Consider the following 19,561-nt stretch of genomic DNA (forward strand, 5'->3'; position numbering starts at 1 on the left):
GTCACTTCACTGGCCTGATTTTAAGCACAGAACTAAAAAGAAACTGTCCATGTGGCACAGACTAGAGCTACTGGGTGGTTTTACGTGTGAATGTTGTTCCTTCCACATCTTCATCCTCTGATGTGTGTGTCATGGGTGGTGCTATTGTTGAAGTTGAGGGGGACACACATACATCAGAGGAGGAAAGAGATGTGGAATCAAAGGTCCTGGCAGCTGCCATTTGTGGGAATACAATTATAGCCCCCAGCTTATCAATCATGCTGCTGTCACTTCGGGAGGGGAATTGGTCAAGCCTCTGCCTCATGCCAGCAGCCATGTCGGCCAGGGACTGCTGGAGTCCAGCGGGGAGTGGGTGCCTCTGATGGCAGCTGATTGGTCATCATACGGACTGAGGCACCTCTGCACTTCCTTTAGGCTGCCTGCCATGGTCTGCATCCCCACCCACACCTGGACTCTTACCACTGTCCTCTGAAAGATAATGTCTGGGTCCTCTGAGTACAGGGCTGTGGCTGGACTGGTTGGTGCTGTATGTTGGTAGTTGGGTGGTTCATGTGGAGACTCTGCAACGCCGTGTGTCCTCCCTGCGACTGGAGGTGGTGCCAGCAAGGAACCCAGGACATCCTGGAGAGTCTCTTCCTAGATGGTCGGCAGCTGGTCATTCATATCATCTGTAAAATCCAAAACAGGCAGGTCCACAGGAGGTAAGGCATCATCCTCTGCAATGGGATAGTGAAAGGTCAATCTTTGACTGTAGTGGCTGTTGACATGGCTCATCATTTACTTGCTACTGGTGGCTCAGTGACATGGTACAGACCCCCACATTAAGACACACATTTGTAGACCCCTAATGGCACACTATGCCACCTGAAAATCATTTGTGTGTAATCACCATTTGCGAAAACTGCCAGTCCACAGGTCCCAGTTCTGCGAACTGTTCACAGAACAGTGAATAGTTGTGGTTGTGGTGGAACAGTGCCTTCCACCACAACCTCCATAACTTATCATGCTGCCACAGATTTACAAGAAATCCTAAATTTGTGGCAGTGGTAATTACTGGCCCCAACCCAGGGTTGGCTTTAACAAGGCAAAATGACAAAGTATGCTTTTCTTCCTCTTTGTAGTTTGCTTTTTCCATGTGTGCAGCATTCTGCAGCACACACAGGAGAAGCACAATGCCATGGACGTTTGTTTATGTACAGGATGGTGTCCCTTCCTGCACATAAACAATCAGTCTCCTCAAAGCAGACACCCTTGCACTATGGTGCAAGGATGCCTTCATTGCCGCAGGCAGCTTACTTCTGGCCCAGCACAGGGGGAATCACAGGGGTGAGCAGTATTCCTGTAAATAAGGCACTTCCTTGCATTTCAAAAGTGGTGCAGCACAGCACCGCTAGTTTTGGTGCAGCAGTGCGTTGCACCACTTTGTCATGAATCTGGGCCTAAGGGCTAGGAGGATGTATCTGAAAAGCCCACCCACTTCCATCACTCTGTGAACACATGCATGGTGGGACGCGGACCTGAAACATTTTGACGCTTGTTGATGTTTGGATGCATTATGCTGGAACACGACATCAAGAATGGCATTGTAGTTGTGGTACTGAGAACAGACATTGTAGTAATCCTATTGTGGACTACTTGCAATCATCATCAAACATTCCAAGTGGCAGACAGCATTCCTGTTAGTAGATTTAGCAGGATGTGTTCCTTCCTGCCGATGTGTATTAGGACAGACAAGAGGGGCACCCCTTGACCATGCAGGCTGTGTAGCAATGTTGGTAAGGTCCCTCATATATCTGGGCATTATCAGGGTTAGTAGAGGGATGCATTGACTATCTGTGACAAGCACACATCCCTGGATATTTGAATTGATGCTGCACAGTGAGCAGGCAGAGCGGTTGTGCTGTGTGTTTCTTCATAAATGGGTAAATATGTGCCAGTATATCCAGGCATAGACATTATACTGCTATACCCAAGCATCTAAAATCTCTGCCTTGTACTTGAGTGGTGGATAGTGATAGGTCATACTTAACATGCAAAGGTGAAGCACCTTGCATACCTTATCCTGGCGTATATTTCATGTGCCTCTTTCAACCCTGACACTACATGTAGTAGGCATTCCATGTGTATATTTGTGATCTTCCCATGCAACAGATGTGTGACCCACCCAGCTTCTGATAACTTTGAAAAGGCCAGCACATCTGGATTAGGTTTAGTTTAGTCTGAGAACTCAGGGTGGTGTGGGAGTGACAAGTGAGTGCGTGACAAGTTTGTAATTCTACAGGTTGCAGTTGTTTATTATGTGTTGCATTGTGCAACCTTTCAAGGTATTTGGTGCATTGATCCCACACCACCATTTTCCTTGCAGGCCCCTTGCCCCAGCCACTGACACCATGGAAGTATGTCATTTACCTTACTGTTCACCATGGTGGACATTCTCACAGTAGTCCAGCTAGTTTTGTCACTATTTTGGTGCTTTACCCCTTTGGCAGCATGAATGATGGCACTAGTACAGCAAAGCACAGGGAGGTCCACTGCTTACAATGCTTGCGTCACTTTGTAATCTGCCTTTGGTAGGCCTCACACATGAGGTAATTAGAAGGCACAGTGCAACCTCAATGGATTGTCAGCCCCATTACTTCTTCCCTCTCTGCGTTAGGGATATTTCCTTGCATACAGCATATCTGCCACATAAATGTAGTGGTGTAAGGATGTACAAAGTGGATCAATGCATGCATTGTGTGGCACAAGGGGAATGGGCAGCTTGGAACCACATTGGCAACAATTTGTATGATGCTAATGTTGCTTATGGGCTTGTAAAATTGGGCCCCTAGTGCGACATTGATGCCACATGTGGCTGTTCTTTCGCATGAAGATGCCCCTTTGTGCATGACACCAACCATTCCCACAACACAGGCAACCTTGTTACATGATGAAATGGAAGCTACTTGTACAGCAGCACAAAAGCTAATCACAGACATGCCTCATATGGTGTATATGTTCACTTTTGTGCCCGTTCCCAATTAGTGTATGGAGGTATGTGACAGGTATAGTTGGGCCACCCTGTACAACTAGGTAGTACATCAGGATCAGTGGCAACAGTGAAGCGATTGCTGGGATGGTTGAGAAATATTTAGTGCAGATAGGGGAAAGGTGCGGGCGCAAATGAAGTGTTGGGCCATTATTGCCCAGGTTTCAGGGAAAATGATGGAGCCCAACGTTGCAACACATTTGGCAGTACCACACTCTGTCATTTTCAGTACGCTTTGATGCACCGTTTAAAAGCGTATATGGCACAGCCCTGTGTTGGCCCCTGCATCAGTGCTATATTTGCTTCCGAGCGCCAACACACATAACCTTGAACCAAGGAGCAAGGATGGCTGCGCTGCAGGGGAGATTGTTTCTGTGCAGGAAGGAACACCTTCCTGCAGAAAATACAATCTTCTCTGGGCATTTTCACTTTCTATGTGTGCTGGAGAATGCAGCACACGTAGGAAGAGCAATAATACGAGGAGGAAGGAAAGCATTTCTCCTTGTTGCGCCATTTTAGCACCACCCCTGTTGTGGTGTTGGATTTAGTCGCAGCCTCAAGTTTTCAAAAACTCCTAAATCTGGGGCAATTACAATATGCAGTGGGTGTTGTTGTGGCACGGCCACAGCAACACTGATTGCGCATCCCTTCCAGGCAAAGTGCTGCATGAAGGGGCCATGTTTACAAGGTGGTGTTAAGCCAGAACAAGTGGCTTAATGTCACATTGTGAATATGGGGGAGTGCATAGCACCACCAGACTGTCACTAAAAGTGGTGATAGGGCCTTTTGCTTCTGTCACTATCTGTCCTGATGCAACCCTTTTTCATGCATTCAGTGTGTCCTATGTGCCTCCCCCTTCTGCCATTTGTACATTTCCAGATAGTCCACCACTGCAACTTACGGTGCATTTGTGGTAGGTCTTGGTAGTGTGCGCTGTCCTCTGATTCTGGTCACCAGCTCCTCTGGGATGACTGCTTCCACTAGGTTCTCCTGGAGTGTGGGACTTCCACCTCCAGTCTGCAGTGCCACCTTTCTGTTCCTGGCCCAGTTTTTCTTTAGTTCTGCGGTGCAATCATGCTAGCGCTTCTTACAGTCTGTGACAGTCCTCTTCACCTCTGCCACACTGTTGACTTTATCTACAATTGCCTGCCATACAGCCTCTCTCCTACCTATTGACAATTTGGAGGTGATGAAGAGCAGGTGTTGGTACTCCATCACCTCTCTGACCAAGATGTCATTCTCCTATTCACTAAAGCAACACTTCAGCTTCCTTTTCTCCTTCTCCTGTGACTTTGCTGGTCCATCCTGGTTCTTACTGGGCTGATTCGAATCTCTCTGTGGTCTCTCCTGGCCTGCATTCTCCATTTTGGCTCCCTATTTTTTCTGTCGCGCATGCTTTTTTACGCTAATTCTGCTAAATATGGCACTAACACGATTATCCTAAAAAAACGTGGCGCAAAATGTTCTAATGCCACTTTTGTTACATTAGCGTCATTTTTCATTCTGGCATGTCACAATGGTTAGCGTCTTTTTTTTACGCTAACCTTTCCTTTGCTCCATGGTGTGTCCTTTTTTAAAATATGGCGCATGGATGGTGCTAAGGAATGTTGTTAGACAGGGTTATTTTTTGACGCACAACAGTGCTACTGCAGTTGTGCATTTTTTTCTTAAATCAGGGCCTATGTCTCTAGTTCGCAGAGGTTTGCACTCTGTCCAACTAAGGACCACAATCCTAGTCAGGGCAAGTAAGATATTCACTAAAGGTTTACCTGTGCTCAACCTCTGGTAGTTTGTCACAGAGCAGTCAGGCTAAACTAAAGAGGCAATGCGTAAAGTATCTTTGCACACACAGAGTAACACAGTGAAAACACCACAAAAGGACTCCACACCAGTTTAGAACAATAGACAATATTTATGTGAGTCAAACAAGAGCAAAAAAACAAAAAGTCACCATACACAAGTCAAGCTATGACTTTTTAAAGTTTAGATAAAAATGCATAGCATAGAAGACAATTGCTCCAACCAGAACTATCTGGTCATGTTGGAGTTGGGCAAATCCATAAGTGCAGTCTGACCGAGATGGAGCATGGGCCAGGTACAGGAGTCACGCAGACCCTCTGACAGTACTTTTGTTGTGTTGCAGGATGTAAGGAGTTAAGTCCAATCCTATCACTCCCAAGCAAGAAGCGGCAGGCAGCAGGCCAGCACAGCAAAGCAAACAGCAAAGTCCCTCCTGACAGCACAGCAGTCCTTCTTCCTCATTGAATGTACTCAGAGGTGTTCTGAGTATATGGTGTCAGAGGCCCAGTACTAATACCCAAAAAGGCCTTTGATGTAGGGGTAGCTTCAGAAGAATTGTCTGATGTGCACAAGGATCTCTTTCAACCCAGCCCTGGCTCCTGTCTATCAGTAGGGGGTAATCAGCCCTTTGTGTCAGGGCACGACACAACCTATTCAGATGCAATTGTAAGCTACCTCTCCCTGCCCAAGAAGATTATCAGTATGTAGATGAATGTAGATGTATCCCCCATCACATCCGGCCCTTCCTGTTTGTGGCAGTCTGGAAAGAATGCACAAATGTAGCTGTCACCTAAACCCAGGCATATTCAGAGACAGGCTAAGGCACAGATGGCTAAAGTAAGAAAATGCCATCTTTCTAAAAGTGGCATTTTCAGACCAACAATTTAAAAACCAACTTTACCAAAAGATGTATGTTCGAATTGTGAGTCCAGAAACCAAACTCCATTTTCCTATTTTTTCCCAATTAGAAATTACGCTTAAGAGATGTTTCAAGGTAACCCCATCGTTAGCCTATGGGAGAGATAGTCATTGCAATAGCGAAAAACAAATTTAAAGGTACATGTCCAACTTTTTAAAAACGCTGCACTCTGCCCTTGGGGCGATCCAGGGCCTACCTTATGGGTGACTTACATGCTATAAGAAGGTAGGTTTGGGCCTGGCAACTGGGTACACTGGTCAGGTCAAGATGGCAGTTTAAACTGCGCACACAGGCCTTGCAGTGGCAGGCCTGAGACATGTTTGAAAGGCTATGGTAGTGGGTGGCACAATCAGTGCTGTAGGCCCACTAATAGCATTTGAATTAAAGGTCCTGGGCACACATATTGCACTTTACTAGAGACTTATAAGTAAATCAAATATGCCCATCATGGAGAAGCCAATATTACCATGTTTTAAATACAGAGCACATGAATTTTAGCACTGGTCAGCAGTGAAAAAGTGCACAGGGTCCTAAAGCCAGCAAAAATGAAGTTCAGCACACAGTCAAAACAGAAAGTCATAAAGGAAAACATCAGGGTAAACTACGCCAAAAGATGCCAGGTCTAACACAGCATCAAAATGGGTGGGTTTAAAACATGACAACACTTTAAAACAATGTTGTCCGAGGCAAGGATCTGATGCTCATATTTGGTAAGCCTGGAATATGCCATGTAATGTGTTTTCTTCTGGTAAGCAGAATCTCCACAGAGTGAGGGACCATAACAGTTAAATGATGTCCCATCACTATGTTTTCACACCTCTCTAAACTGACACTGACAGCTGGAACCCATTTAAGACAACCAGGCAGCCCTGCGGCTAGGGGGTCTAGACTAATTGAAAAGTAAGCCACAAGTTTCCTCGAACCTCCGTGCATCTGAGTAAGCACTGAGAGAGTGCAGCCCTCCCTCTCACTGCAAAACAATGTGAACATATTATTGTAATCTGGCATTCCTAGTGCCAGGGCATGATAGAGACTTTCTCTCCGATCTAGGAAAGCTTTAAAGCACTCATTGTCCCATGAAAGTGGATCAGCCACATCTTTGTGTGTCAGCCTCATTAAAGGCTTACCCACTAGGGAGAAGTTTGGAATCCACAGTCTACGGTAACCAGCCATTCCCAGGAGCATTCTGACTTCTCTTATGTTTTGGGTGGACTCATCCTCACTATTACCTCAATTATTTCCTGTGAAACCTTTCTCGTTCTATTTTTATTGATGTGTTGTAAGTATTTTGAAAGTAATGCAGTTTGCTCGGAGACACTTTGGGCCTGATTACAACTTTGTCGGAGGGGATTAGTCCATCCCAAATGTGATGAATATCCTGCGTGCTGAATTATGAGTCCATTATATCCTACGGAACTCGGAATAGGGCGGGTGGGATATTCATCATATTTGGGATGGAGTAATCCCTCCGCCAAAGCAAAGTCGTAATCAGGCCCTTTATGTCTTTTCTCATTTAGATGATTGAGCAAAGCAATGGTATCCTGTTTGCAAGCTTCTCTAGTACTCAAAGCCACAAGTAAGTCATCAATGTTCTGTACAAGATCTGAATCACAAGGCATCTCGAGAGACTCAAGATCTTTCTTCAAAATATGATTTAAAATGGAAGGACTTCAGTATACCTTTGTGGAACTTGGCACCATGCCAAAACTCTTTCTGGAAGCACGAATGAGAACAAGAATTGACTGTCTTCATGCAATGGGATGAAAGAAGAAAGCTTGGCAAAGGTCCAAAACAGTAAACCATTCTGCAGTGCACAGAATTTGGAAAAGGATGGTGGCTGGATTTGGTACCACAGGACAACATGAAACTACAATGTTATTAACCTTTCTAAGTTCCTCTATACTCAGATACTTTCCATTTAGCTTCTGTACGCTCATTAGAAGGGAATTGTAAGGGCTCCAAACTATGTCTCTCAATATTCCTTTTTTCAACATTTCTTCAGTTATTGGTGTAATGCCTGGCACCGTATCTGGAGACAAATTTTATGGTGATGTTCTGGGAAAGACTGCACTGGGCTTCACCATCATACAGACTGGTTCAACATCTTTGATTAGTCCAATGTCTTTTCCTATAAAGTTTAATACTTCTGGGTCCACAGTTTCCTTCAAATCAGGAGGCAATTCTACTGTATTTACTACATACAGGCCTACAACTTCTTGATGGACTAATTAAAATTGTATGTTCTCTTCATGGATTTGAAATTCAACCCCATTTGGTGTAGAATAGATTGTGCAATTTAATTGACTCAACAGATCTCTTCCTAGCAGGTAGACAGGACTCAAGCCACACTCCACAAACTGCTGTTTTTCTTCAAATTAACCTCTTTTTACAGGGACTTCTTCTGAAACTGGATTTGTAATCTAGTTATTTGTAACTCCTACAACTTGGATCTTCTTTCCCGAGAGGGGTAAGTCTGGGACTTCTGCTGTTCTAACATTGGAATGGGTAGCTCGGGTGTCAATAAGAAATGACACTAGGTGGCCATTTACCTCACCTTCTACATATGGTCAACTCTGGCCTACCTGTAAGACTGACGCCAAGTATGCAGTCTTCTTCCTCCATCAGAAACTGTCAATGTGAATTTCCAAAGTCAAAGCTCTAACTGGCCAACATAGGGAACCGTTGAGATAGGTCCTGATTCTGGGTCTGGAACGGATTTTTATTACCTGGGGCATCTGCTTCATGTTAAATGTAGGGCTACACACATTTTGTGGAGTCATCGGGGCTTGTGGGACCTACATCATTGGAAACTGTGTCTGCATTGCCGCTTGCATTTGCTGAACGGGTGCATTCTGCATCTGATTTTTTCCTTGCATTTGGTTATTACTTCTCATTCTATGTGGGTTAGCCTACATTCCCTCTTCCACTGCCGAATCTTTTCACAGAAATAACAAGGAGTCATCTTCTTCAAAGTTGAAACAATTACACCAGAATTCAGATGAACCGGAAATCCTTGACCTCTATCTTGAGAACCAACCATACCTCCTTGAACACTTTTAAGTCCAGCTTGAAACCAAAAACCTTGCCTTTCATTCTACACCAACACCTTACATTATACCAATATTTAATGCAAATGATGAATTCTGAAAGTCTTTCTGTGCCATTTACTTCAGGGCTAACATATACTTTTCCTCAAGCTTCCTTTGCTTCATCTCCTGTTCATCACTGCAATACTTTGCATATTTCAGAACCTCATCCAGTGACTTTATCTGCCAGCAAAGCACGTTCTGATGTATATGTTGACTAATATCTGGTCTCATTTCAATCTCAAACTGTAAGGTAAAGAATCCCACATCACTCCGCTCACGGTGCGATTGACTAGCATGCTGCTGGAATCCCTTCAACAACCATTCATAATACTTATGCACTGACTCTTTAACCTCTTGCTGAATTGTATTTAGCCTCACATAATCCAAATGTGTTGGAGGAACTCTGCCTTTCAAAAAAGTAATCACCTCATTGTATTTATCCATCATGATAGGAGATGGTGCATTAGTCCGGGCATTTCTCAGTGGGTCTGATTTTTGCTAATGTACAGCAATTTTGCATTCAGTCTACACATCATTTGGAACAACTATATCAAAGAGTGTGCTTAAGTTAGTCTACTGCACTTTAAAAATTAATGAAATCTTTCAACTTGTGTGTACAACTACATGAGTTTCTCTCTCAATTTTGGAAAATTGTTTGTAAATGCTGCAAGATCTCTCCTACTCCACATGGCACATGAACATACAGTCCACCTGGTATCTTTCTCAGTGGATAAGTTGAAGGCTCTCCTTCATCTGGGGGATGTAGAGGTGGCTTGCCTTTTACTTCAGCTATATTTGATTGTTCCTTTTTCTTTTCATATTTCGTTGCCTCGTTGCTCTCTAATTTCTCAAAATCATTCAATTTAGAAATGCATTTTAGTGATTCATTAATGTGTAATCGCATTGCTGAAGAATGCATTATCTCAATTGCTTCATCATCTAATTGTACCCTGAAACATTTCTGCAGTGGGACACTTTTGGAAAGATTGACTTCATATTTTCTGGCCAGTTCTGTCAATTTATCATGTGTAGCTGCTATACTCCTAATAATTTATTTGCTCAATAGATCAAATCTTTTTTGTGGTATTGATCACATGTTCAAGGTCTAAACATCCTTTATTTTTTCTTGCTTTATTTTTAATCTCAGGACATTTAATAGTCCTTTTTCTATGTGCTCTGACTAGGATCTTGATTTTCTGTGTTCTCTGCATTTGCATTTGCTCTTGATGGCTTACTCAAATCATAGGGGAAAAATTCCATCTTCAAATAAATTTGAATTCCCTTATATTGTTTGTGTTATGAAAATAAACTTGACCCCTTCCCTTAAGGACTGAATAGTCTGCAGTGTTGTCAAAGAAACAATCTGTGAATTCCACAAAGTCAAGATAATCTTTTCTGCAATGGGACACTTTTGGAGAAACCGACTTCATATCCTCTGGTCAATTCAGTCAATTTATCATGTGTAGCTGCTAAACACCTAGTAATTTATTTGCTCAAATAAGTCAATTATTTTTCCTGGTATTGATCCACATGTTGAAGATCTAAACATCCTCTAATTATTTTGTCTAATTCTATTTTTAATGTTGTGACATTTTATAGACTTTCTTTTTCCTCTGTACTCTGACTAGGATCTTGATTTTCTGTGTTCTCTGCCTTTGCAATGCTCTTGATAATTAACTCAAACCATAGGGGAAAAATCCCATCTTCAGATAAATTTGACTTGCCTTGAATTGTTTGTGTCATAAAAAGAAACTTTATCCCTTGAGCTACATTATTTGGGACAATATTAATCGGAACAGCTGCTTTCTACTGGTGTGCTGTTATTACTCTTGCAACAGGTGCCAGTACAGTCACAATAAAAGCAGTAACAAGAGGCATCACTCCCGTTGTAATCCCAACTCGGGCAGGCCCATAGTTAGGCATATCAGGTTGTACAAAAGGCTGTGTCATAACAGGATGTGTCATCTGTAATGGTCTCTCATTTTGAATTGCATTTGGGTCAAGAGTGGCTGTAGCCACTGTCATTTTAGATGTTGGAGTGTCCTCAACATTGGAAGCCAAATAAGGTGGTGAATGCACAGCTAATAATTTGCTCAATATATCACCTCCTGAATCACTATCAGAGCCTTTTCAAATCTTCAATGTTTTGATTCTGTTCCATATATGTCAATTTCCCAGCAAGCCTGTCTCCCAATCTCAGTGCCGTTCTTTGTACCAATCAAAAAAATCACTATGTGGCTCTCCACACAAACCAACCAATCACTGCGCAGCGTTTCACACAAACCGACCAATCTCAGTGCAGCACAATATGACACAAAAACATGCTCCTTATATAGGTTCACCCTCCAACGTTTCACACTCAAACAAAGTTTCGCAACTGAAATCTCCACAATCAGGAAATCAGCCTAATCAATGCAGTGTCACCTTTCCACATTAGGCTCCACTAATATTAATCAATATTAGTACATTCACAACAGATTGTTATAGCCTCTATCTCAATTGTGCAGATGATGGTACGTAATGACTTGCACCCCAAATCTTTAGCAGACAAGAAAAGCATAAATACACACTTATTTATCTATCCCAGGATCGTGGACTACTTCTTAGTTTAATAACCTTGTCAACTTCTTTACAATAAGTGCATAAGCATCAACAATTCATTCAACACACATACACCAATACTTTACCAAAACCTCAATAGCAAAATCAATTGTGACGTATAATCCTATTGATACTTACACCTCCAATTCTGCATCCGCCCTCAAAACCACACTCCATCGATCTTCAAAATTTGAACTTTGGGCTACGGGACATGGGCATCTCTCTATAGCAGGGCAATTAATTACAGATCACGTACACTATCCTCTCGCTACAACCTTTACTGGAGCAGGGATCTCAAATAAATATCAGTTTACGAGGTATAGCTTACCAACTCATTCAGGGAGAAATCACAGCATCTTAGGGCAATGAACTTTGACGTAAGATGTGGTTAACCAGGAGCTGTACATCAATCAAATATACATCAAACAAATAATCATCACGATTTCAAATAGTTTTTTCAGTCACTAATGAGAGTTGGTGTTACTTCAAAAGCTTCATTTATCAGTCTTTTTAATAGTGCATCTTTATTGAAATCAGCATATAATGTCAGCAAGATTGATTATTGATCAATGAATCACAATAAGCAATCAATATATCTGAATAAGTGCATTAGGCATGTCCCATAAAGACAAGAATTCCTATTCTAATTTTAAGGATGGTTTTGGGGAGAACGAGAAAAAGTGTCAGTCAAAACCCATAAAGTGCTCCAAATAGAAAGGTTAAAACAGAAAGCTTCAGAGTCAAATATCAGGTATCAATCAAAGCAGAACTTCCTATAAACAGAGATTCAAGAAACTCAGTAGAGCCTCACAGAAGCAGAGTCGGGCAGGGAAAGTGCAATGAAGAGCAATGAGTCAACCTTCTCTAAGAACATGCATTAATATAAAACATCACAATCTGAGACTTGCTACATGTTTCTTCTTCTTTCTCCAATCGGCCAATCAGCTTTCACTGTCTTCATGGTAACAGAAACACTTTGTCATCTTCTCAACTGGAAAACAATAGTCCTCAGACAGCAATGTTTAAGTGAATAATTTTTATCAACTACTTAGTATAAATTCACAAGGGTTCTCATCATTTATTTTCCCTAAGAAACTGCAGTTTCATGTATATGCTTCTTCAACATTTCACTAAAACACAAGCTACTTGATCATTCATTTTACTAGGTCTTTGTATGATTAGAAACATTTTGCAGAGTTAAACGAAAACATTTTAATACAGTTAAACATTTTAATATAGTTATTGTATTCTATGAAAGTATGCGAAGGTCAAAACTAACTTCTTTTACATGAAGTCATCACTTTCACAAGCATGTCAGCTTCTCAGCACTTAAACATTTATATTCCTACCCTAGGTCAGATTTTACAGAAAATGCTACTTCACTTATTCAAGCCTAATATGTGTAACCGTGGCAGGCACCTGCATTTTCTCAAAATTTAAAGTATTATTTTTCATCTAAGGCCTACATGTTAATTCTGCACACTATTGTATTAATTTCAATATTATAAAAACTCTCTATCAAGTCTCTCCCTCTGTCCACTTCCTCCTCACAATCATGAAAACATGAAGTATTTTGCCTACCACCAGACCCTTTTTGACTTCTGAGATTTTTCATGTATGTCGTTTCGCCATTGCCAGGTGGACTCTCCTCCTGCCCTTTTCCTCAGAAGCACCAGAAATGTAGATGAGTCTGCCAGACCCACCTGAACATACTCAAACCTCTTTCAGCCCTGAAACTGGGCTAGGAGATGGGAATCAGTGCAGATGAGGAGTAAAAGGAGCGAGAGAAATGTCATATCCTAATGTAATCATGACATTAACCAACAACAGTAAAACAGGAGAAAAGTAGCAGCAAATATCCATGTGTCAGCCCTACACTGATTCAGATGATGGACTAATTAAATGCATGTGGTAAAAAAGGAAGAACCAGGATGATGGATCAATGAAACTAGTAAAATACAAAGAAAATCAGAGGTATCAACTAGTGAGTCCAAATCCAATAATCACTGCCACCAAAAATACCACCTTGTAGGATAAGAATCCAAAGAAATGTCAGAAAAATGTTTACAATGATGGTCTTATAGAGCCCTTCAAGTCAGTGGAAGATCCAAAGGAGGAAACAAACCATTAAGGGGTGATTAAAACCCATGTCACCAATTGGGTCAGTAACTCCCAGGCCAATCTATTTATCCTGAAAGCTTCAAACAGCCTCCTATTGACCCTTTAGGGCAGCAACTGCCACGTCCATCTGGAAACCACCAAAGAATGCAAAACTCTAGTAGATATGTAAACCCTTCAAAAAGCACCATGGCTGAATTGAGGCTTTGTGATGGGCTTTTGCCCGGCAAGTGGAAAGCCTGAGGGACAGCTGAAAAGGGTTATTTGCAGTGCACAAAAGACTTTAATGGTGATTGCCTAGTCTCCCAACCGTCAGCCTTATATGGGACAACTGACGAGGAAGGAGACTTCAACAGAGATGGAACCAGAGGCTTCACCTAAGGGTGACCCACAGCAGGATTCAGCACTATTGGGAAAATATTTGGCATACCCATCATGGTGCCACCAGGAGAACCTCTGCACCCTTCCTACAAATATTGACAACAGAGAAGGAGCAATGCATCCATCCCCAATGCCTGAAAGTGTGAATAGGAGGATGGAAAAAGCCTGATGTCAGAGGAGTTAAAGAGATCCATTGTAAGAGTCATGAATGTCTTGTACACATGACAAGCCACCCTTCTGGAATAGCAGTAATCATGTGAGGGGAGAAATACCTGCCTCAAGTGATTTTCTGTGTAACGTATCTGCCATCTGATGTGCACAGCAGCCAGAGAAGAACGATGAAGCAGCACCCAACAGAAAATATGTCCTGCTAACATCACAGTGGGTGTTTACTTTGCCCCTCATGTTATTTCATATATGCTTTGAACAGAGTGGGTTGCTATTTCACATCAACTTCCATGAAGTGGAACTGGGAGGTGAAAACCTCAGAACCCCTCCAGATCACTTCCAACTCTTTCCAATTTGAGGTGCAGACCTAGTCCACCTTAGTCTCCTGCATACCCAACATAACACCCCTGCTAGGGCACGTGTGTTTGTTGTGAGGCCCAAAGAAGTGGCTAATTCTAGAGATACCCTACCGGTCCAGTCATCAACACAGACGGGAAAGCACAGAAAAATGGAGCCAGAGAAACTTCAATGTCAAATCAAAATGAGAGAGGATATAATACAGCAGGTGTTTCAGATGGTACAAATCTCACTGAGGCTCCTGCTAATGACGAATAGATTGCAAATCTCTACCGAGCTAAAATCCATTCTAAAAGAAACACCCTGCCCACCGATATCAGAAAGAGAGCCCTAATAAATTCCAAAGATTGTGAGATGGTACTTTACTAAATTAATCAGCATCCTGTGATGTCGGAAGACTGACTTGCCCTTGCTATGAAGATATACAACTAGGCTCTGGAAAGATACCTGAACAACCAGATATGGGTGTGGAAGAACATGCAGGACTTCCAGACGAAGAAATCCCAAAAGAGGAGACAAATACCATTATATGCATCCTTAGAAACATCTTTAAACCAAAGGGGAAAGCAATAAACTGAAAGTGCAGATAACATCAGAAAAAACTCCAACAAATCTGGTCACAGGCTTATGGAGATAAGCATTTTGGAGATACAAGCATATGAGAAGTCTCCAGGATAGATCATTAGGATGACATGTTGAAGCGCCACCATCATAAAAGAAAAGTGAGGATTCCATTTGTTGAGATCCTTCGGGTTTATAACCTACCTGAACCCACTTGTGATTTTCCAATTCATGAAGACAATGGAGTGGAATTCATAGCCACATTGGAGGGATGGAGCTGGAGCAATAGCCTGCTTGTTTAGAAGATTCATGAACCCAAAGATCCTGCCTCCCAGTGCCAATCTGTTCTCCAGATTCTAAAGAATCTGTGGCCAAGGAGGCAGACTTGCTTCAATCACAGAGGAGAAAGGATCTCTATCACACATCATCTACTGAACTAATATATCTACTATTAATGATAACCAGTGAAGTTTCACTAAGTCTGGTTCAAACAGCTTAAGCACAACACATATAGGATGCAACAGAAGGTTCTTCTGACTAGCTTCCATATTCTAGTTTCCAAGTCCATACATTCCTTACAGCTGCTTTTGAAGGCTTACTCATAAAAGCAGCTGCTATTGTAGAATTATGTTTGTAACCTTGTTCCACAGAGATATTGATGCTCTTCAGAATCCTGCATCAAGGCTGGCTGCCCCTGGACTTCCCTTGTGATCTAAGGTTACCTGCTAAGTGTCCTCCTTCCCAAATCCCATGGCTTATTTTCTTCCACAGTGCCATGTTTGCTAAGTTGTAAAGGATTTGGGAGACCCTGCTCAGTTATCCTCAGATTGTGATGGTCTGCAGATGGACAGGTTTTTATTTTTAAGGTTGCTTATGATTTCTGACTAGCGTTAGCTGTATATTTATTTTTAATGCCTGCATGTGTTTTTCAAGTTTGTAATGTTGTTTTCTAGGGGACTTAGTGCTGGTTAGGTTCCTGAACCAATTCTGACAGCTCTCTGGAATACGACTGTGGCCTGGGCTTACTTAGTACAGCCCCACCCGCCTACCTACTAGTTTTCATTTGGAAGAGGCACACGTGGTTGACACTTCTCTTCTCTCCATCCAGAAGTGTGATGGTCTCTAGATACCCAGGTATTTATCTTTAGGTTGTGTCTTTAAACAGTACAACTTCTTTACTATCCTTTTGATTGGCTAACTTATAGCCTTCCACAGCTTACATTCAACATTCGGAGGAACTACTTTTAATTTTCATTTTTTTTTGTATTCCATGAAAATATGTATGTTTCATTGCTCTCTCTTTGTCTTGTGCTGCTTCCCACCTTAAATCCCCTCTCCTGCACTTTCAGTGTTCCCCACCGCTTACTATCCACCTTGTTATTCATTAATTTTAATTTTTAAAACCCATTTTTACTCATCACCTCCATTGCTCCCATGCCCTCTTACCCTCCCACCGCTCAGCATTGGTGACTTGCTCCCCATAAACCCTTCACTTATTCTCTCTTTGCTCTTTCCCCAGTGCATTCTTTTAAAAAAATTAAACAAAAAATGTCTTCATTTTGGAGTGCATAGAAGATGCAATTTGCAACTCGGCCACTCCTTTAACTTAGATGCAACATTTTGTTTCTTTATTTTCCACTCCAAGATTGGCATGTGTCATCTTGGAAGGGTAAATCGAATGTAAAAAAATAATAGCCACTGCATCATGGCACATGCATGCACATGTATGGTGACCCTTGTGCGCCTATACAACATTAGTAAAGCTTCTTTTGATTTTGCCAAAGTTCTTCTTGATCAGAAAATAGGTATTTTTGTGCCCGTTCAGAACAGCATGGGTGAAAAAAATTGTCAAAGCTAAAAAACAATTGCCAATTTTGATTTTAGTTTACGAGAGACTTTTATGCCCTGTGTTATCTGTACATTTACTTCACTGGCTGCATTTTTATAATGATGTTACACAGAGGGAGGTGCTATTTAGGCCCCATACAAATCTCAGCTGCTGCCTGTACTTCCCTTGACAAGTAGGCATCTTCATCTCCACTCTGCCCCCCACCCGACACACTGAACTCGTCCCAGTGTAATTTTCTGGCACTTGGACACTTTTAGCAGCGCCTGCATATGGCCTGCTTTTCTTCCGAGCAGCAGAGTGCAGCCTGGGAGGGGGTTTATCATATTCCAGCGAGAGAAATGCTTTTGACTTTGTTCAGTCCCTTTATATAAGAGATACGCATCCACTGTAAGAATGTTCTATGTTTTGGTCGCCCCAGTTTTTACAAAAATAACGTTAAAGCGCTATAAAAGAAGTAACACAAAATAGTAGTATTTAAATTGTTGTTTGTGTATGTGTAATGTAAATCGCTCTAACACCCTGCATGGGGATGTGTAGTGCCACTACTCATGTATGGTCATATTATACATTGACAATAAATCAAATGTGTGTATATCAGTATAAAGGACGTGTTTCATAAGGCATTGGGGGTTACAAGCTGTAGGAGCCCCATGCCCTTCATACCTCACAGTGCTATATTGGAAGGGTTACAATTTGTGAACTGCAAGTAACAAAATGATCTCTGTCTTAAAAGCAGTAAGCCACTTACCCATTTAGTCAAAATACAAATCTGGCATCTGTGTGTTACATAATGTACTTTGCAGGAGACACATTTACTCTCTATGCTACTTTGATCCAAAACTAGCTCCTGCAAATATGTTATCTTACTATTATTATTATTCTTATTAATATTCCCTGGCACACAAAGATCTCTGCAGCAGGTGCCTTAACCCCATAGGATATTTTAAAATTCAGACATTGCAGCCACCTAAGCAGAACATATTTACTGCCATGTTTCTCCGTGTTGTCAATTTCTTTGTGGCAGGGTTTAAAATAAATAAATATATACAACCCCAATGCAAAATCTAATTTGTTAAGTATTGTAATACACTCAAATGTACTCATACTAGACCTGCTAAACACATCTTAAATCTTAGGTCTTAAGTCTGATGTGACTTCCTGTGAGGTCATGGGTTGTGATGCCACTTCCTGTGATGCCACATGCAATGTCGCATGCACCCTCAGAGGAAATATTGAAATGTGCAGGTTGCCAAATACTGGGATAATTTTTAAATGACTTTGGACAGAGCACCCCCACGCACATGGGGGGACATGGCATTTGGGACCACCATGCTTGGGCCCTACCTGCATCCGGTGACGTGCTGGCGAAGATCGTCTTTCAGCCTTCCTGTTGATTGCATCACCTCGCAAGATGTAGGGGGGTGGCTGGAAATGGTGATGTTGCCAAGAATGCTCATCACTCCAGCTCACTAACCCCTGGTGGCATAAATGTTACCCTGCCCCTGGTCTCTGCCTTTTAAGAGCGGAGCATTGCGGCGGTGGCAGACAGATCAGTGGTGTTTTCAGAGCAGGAGAGTTGGCGTGCTTCCAAGCACAGTTGCCTATGCGTTTTCTTCTCATCAGGATTATCAGAGAGGTTGTGGCACAACTTTCTGCAGCTTGATCCATGGGCTGCGGCGGGCATTCTGATCTGTTCCCCTTATCCGAGAGGCAGCGGCGCACCTCTCAACAGTGTGGGTCACATGAGAGCATTTGCTTTTGGTCACAGACCCACCCCGTGCCCCTCACCGCCTTATCCCCCTATGCTAGCAGTAGTGTTTTGAAGGTCTCTCCTTCCACCAGGCCACATCAGCGCAGGCCGTTAGCTCACTTGTTTGAGTGTGGAGGCTACTAACGCTAAGGCTGCATGTTTGATCATGCGCGGGCCATTGCATTCCTCCCCCCTTGTTTGAAAGGTCCAGTACTGCTTTACGATTGCGGCTTTTAGAGTGGACAGGTAGTTTTTCCTGCACTTTCTCCCATTTTTTCCCTGAGCCGTGGCCTCTTCTGGGGAACATTTAAGGCACTGATTGTAATTATCGGCTAAATCTGTGGGGCTACTGCATCAGTGCAGTGCCTAGCTAGACTAACTCACCACTTTGTCCTGGCCTCTTCGTGCTCTGGTAGGGGAATCCTGCAGTGCCTGCATTTGGGATCAGCCATCCAGCCTAGCAGGGACGGGAACACGGATCAGTTGGACAGGATGTAGGCAGAAGTAAAAAGGGCTCTTGTTTTCGGTAGTGGTGTGATTTTGCCTGTTTGTTACATTTAGTCATTCATTTGCCCTGTTTTCATCCTTTTCCTCTGCAATATATATTGATTTTGTCATTACCCTTCATTCATATACTGTATTTGATCCAGCTATTTGGTAGTCACACCCATTTTGCTCAACGGCTGTGAAAGGAGGCCAAGTGGGAAAGAGGAAGGAGAGGGATCTCGAGCTGGCCCACTTGCAGCAGTTGGTTCTGGCCAAGTTGGGTGATGATGGGGGGATGCAAGTGGGGCTGGGTGAGAGTCTGAGCAGGAGGAAGTCATTGCAGTGGTGGACTGCCCCTGGAGGTCCCATGTCCACCCTCCCTGAGTGGCTTTTCCAACAGTGAAACGCAGGGCCAAAAGGCAGGCGCATGTTCCATCTGACACACCAAAGGAGG

This window comes from Pleurodeles waltl, chromosome 5 (assembly GCF_031143425.1).
Source record: "Pleurodeles waltl isolate 20211129_DDA chromosome 5, aPleWal1.hap1.20221129, whole genome shotgun sequence".
Classification (NCBI taxonomy): Eukaryota; Metazoa; Chordata; class Amphibia; order Caudata; family Salamandridae; genus Pleurodeles; species Pleurodeles waltl.